Raw genomic sequence first — 4,443 nt, forward strand, 5'->3', positions numbered from 1 at the left:
ACAATGTTTTGTCTAATGTTGACGCGTCGAGGAGGGGTACGGCGATCGCTTTACGGGACCATTTAAAATTTTCTCACGTCGAGCGCAGCTTGGACTCACGTCTAATCTGCGTTCGGTTGGAGAATATAGCCACCCTATGTAACGCTTATGCTCCTTCGGGAAGCCAGCGTAGGGCGGAGCGGGAGGAATTTTTCAACCGTACCGTGGCGTTCTATCTGCGGAATGCATGTCCTCATGTCATTCTTGCGGACGACTTCAACTGTGTGTTGAGGTCAAAGGATGTCACGGGTGGGGGGAATTTCAGCCTTGCTCTGCGAAACGCCGTAAACAGCATGGGTATGAGTGATAGCTGGGAGGCTCTCAGAGGCAACTCTGTGGAGTTTTCCTACATCACTAGTGGTTCGGGGTCACGCATCGATCGTTGTTATGTCTCCTCTTCACTGGTAACACAGTTAAGGACTACCGATATGCATGTGCTCTCCTTTTCGGATCACAAGGCACTCACAGTGCGCCTCTGCCTCCCAACCCCGCCCAATCGTTTGACCAACAACGGTTATTGGCAGCTGAGGCCACACGTATTAACTGAAAGAAACCTGGAGGAGTTCAGATGCAAGTGGAATAACTGGACTAAACAGCGTCGAAACTACGGCACGTGGACCTTGTGGTGGGTGGAGTTCGCGAAGCCTAAAATAAAATCATTTTTCCGCTGGAAAACAAATGAGAGATTCCGAAGTTTCCACTTGCACCACGAACTCCTCTACAGAGGGTTGAAGTCCTCATACGAGCGATATCTGTCTGACCCTAACGAGTTGACGAATATCAATCGTATAAAAGGTAAAATGCTTCTCCTTCAGAGACGTTTTTCCGAGGACTTTAAACGTATCAATGAAACCCGCGTATGTGGCGAAAACATCTCGACCTTCCAGCTTGAGGAAAGGAGGAGGAGGCGAACTGTGATCGAAAAACTAAATATTGAAGACGGGACATCGTTAACTGATAAAGACGCGATAAATGTTCACATTAGGAGCTTCTTTTCAGAGCTATACACCACAGACAACACAGACAACACACAAACAGACGACACATTTACATGCACACGCGTCATTCCTGAGGATTGTGAGATCAATAATGGTTGCATGGAGGAAATCACTTCTGGTGAGATCCTCTATGCGATCAAAAACTCACAGTCTCGAAAGTCCCCTGGCCCAGATGGAATACCCAAGGAGTTTTATCTCCGCGCGTTCGACGTCATCGAGCGCGAGTTTGGGCTCGTGCTCAATGAGGCACTCCGCGGAGAGATTCCTCGAAGCTTCGTCGACGGGGTCATAGTGCTGGTGAGGAAAAAGGGGGGTGGGGAAGCCATGTCTTCAATTCGACCTATATCACTCCTTAACACAGACTACAAGCTTTTGTCGAAGGTTATTAAACCCCGTCTCGATTGTATAATCGGGAAATGGGGGATAATCTCGACAGCGCAAAAGTGTTGCAACAAACCTTGCAACATTTTTCAAGCTGTACTCTCTGTTAAGGAGAGGGTGGTTGATTTGAAGATGAAACGCAAGTGTGGTAAACTAGTCTCCTTTGATCTCTCGCAGGCGTTCGATCGCGTCGATAGAGGCTTCCTCTTTAATAACATGGTTTCTATGGGTTTCAATCCTGGGCTGGTGGGGCTTTTGAGAAGGTTTGGTGATCAGTCCTCCTCCCGTATCCTAGTCAACGGATCCCTATCTCCCCCTATTTCCATCCGACGATCCGTTCGTCAGGGGGATCCACTTTCCATGCACCTTTTCATCCTAAACCTTCATCCCCTCATCACCAGACTAGAAGGCATATGCTGCGACCAGGATGACCTGGTCAATGCGTACGCCGACGACATCTCGGTGGTGACTACCTCATCCCAAAAAATCGAGTTGGTGCGTGAGGCTTTTGAAGCGTTTGGCAGAGTCTCCGGAGCCCGCCTCAACGTCGACAAAACCATCGCGCTCGACGTGGGATACACCACATCAAATGCCATTCAGGTCCCTTGGCTTCGTACCGTGGAGAGGCTTAGGCTCCTCGGTATATTGTTTACCAACAATGTACGAGAAGCTATGAGCCTCAACTGGGACCTGTTGATCCACCATTTCCGACAGCTGGTGTGGCTTCATCGCGTGAGGGACTTAAACGTGGTGCAGAAGGTTGTTCTGCTGAACACCTTCCTACTCCCCAAGCTGTGGTTTGTTGCATCGGTTTGTGGCGCCCGTGCAATGGACATAGCGAAGGTGACCTGCACCGTGAACACGTTCCTCTGGGATGGATCCGGAGGCTTCCGAGTCCCACTGCAGCAACTGGCGCTGCCTCGCAACCGTGGTGGGCTTAACCTTCACCTTCCTGCCATCATGGCCAAGGCGCTGTTGACGAACCGGTATGTTACGGAACAGGACTGTCTACGAGTCGGAGGTCAGCACATTTCTTGTGCTGGGAATCCTCCGAACATCGCCGCTGTTTCGTCAACGTACCCGTGTCTGCGTATCGTCATACAGCAACTTGGCTACCAACCCCCATCAGCCACCATCACGACACGCTGGATTCGCCAAACAATGACGGAAGGGCTTCTTGAGCCGAAAGTAGCCTTGGAAAATCCGTCAGTGAATTGGCGGCTACTCTGGCGCAATATTCATCGTTCCTGTCTATCGTCCCTTCAACGCAGCACGCTCTTCTTGCTGGTAAACGGCAAGATCAGCCATGGAGAGCTGCTGCATCGAATGAACCGCGTCCCATCTCCGTCATGTTCGTTTTGTTCAGCAATAGACACCCTGGAACACAAATTCGCTGGCTGCAGAAGAGTTGCTGATGCTTGGCAGATTCTGCACCAGCGAATTAGCGTTGTAATTTCAGGGTGTCCGTCTTCGTCAACGTTATTGTTCGGTTTGTTGCGTTTGCCTGTACTAAACGGCATTAGTGCAGGTAAACGCAGCCATATCCTAAGTTTGTTTGCGAACTATGTCATCCACATCATTGGAAACAATGATGCAGTGATTGACATAGAAGTTCTGCGTTGTTCATTGTAAAAATTAATGTTAAATAGAACCTAAGCACGTTTTTAATAAAACATTTATTAAAAAAATAGATGGCAACAAAACCCAACATCAAATTTCAAGGCCATTCAAATAGTGCAAGATGGCTTCATTTGGATGAAACATGGCCGTAACAACGATAATAGATGGCAACAAAATTCAACATCAAATTTCAAGGCCATTCAAATAGTGCAAGATGGCTTCATTTGGATGAAACATGGCCGTAACAACGATAATAGATGGCAAAAAAACTCAACATCAAATTTCAAGGCCATTCAAATAGTGCAAGATGGCTTCATTTGGATGAAACATGGCCGTAACAACGATAATAGATGGCAAAAAAACTCAACATCAAATTTCAAGGCCATTCAAATAGTGCAAGATGGCTTCATTTGGATGAAACATGGCCGTAACAACGATAATAGATGGCAACAAAATTCAACATCAAATTTCAAGGCCATTCAAATAGTGCAAGATGGCTTCATTTGGATGAAACATGGCCGTAACAACGATAATAGATGGCAACAAAATTCAACATCAAATTTCAAGGCCATTCAAATAGTGCAAGATGGCTTCATTTGGATGAAACATGGCCGTAACAACGATAATAGATGGCAACAAAATTCAACATCAAATTTCAAGGTCATTGAATTAGTTCAAAATAGCTTCATTTGGATGAAACATGGCCGTAACAACGATAATAGATGGCAACAAAACCCAACATCAAATTTCAAGGCCGTTCAAATAGCGCAATATGGCTTCATTTGGATGAAACATGGCCGTAACAACGATAATAGATGGCAACAAAACTCAACATCAAATTTCAAGGCCATTCAAATAGTGCAAGATGGCTTCATTTGGATGAAACATGGCCGTAACAACGATAATAGATGGCAACAAAATTCAACATCAAATTTCAAGGCCATTCAAATAGTGCAAGATGGCTTCATTTGGATGAAACATGGCCGAAACAACGATAATAGATGGCAACAAAACTCAACATCAAATTTCAAGGCCATTGAAATAGTGCAAGATGGCTTCATTTGGATGAAACATGGCCGTAACAACAATAATAGATGGCAACAAAATTCAACATCGAATTTCAAGGCCATTCAAATAGTGCAATATGGCTTCATTTGGATGAAACATGGCCGTAACAACGATAATAGATGGCAACAAAATTCAACATCAAATTTCAAGGCCATTCAAATAGTGCAAGATGGCTTCATTTGGATGAAATATGACCGTAACAACGATAATAGATGGCAAAAAAACTCAACATCAAATTTCAAGGCCATTCAAATAGTGCAAGATGGCTTCATTTGGATGAAACATGGCCGTAACAACGATAATAGATGGCAACAAAACTCAACATCAAATTTCAAGG

Source organism: Anopheles gambiae, unplaced genomic scaffold (genome assembly GCF_943734735.2).
Source record: "Anopheles gambiae unplaced genomic scaffold, idAnoGambNW_F1_1 scaffold_30, whole genome shotgun sequence".
NCBI lineage: Eukaryota > Metazoa > Arthropoda > Insecta > Diptera > Culicidae > Anopheles > Anopheles gambiae.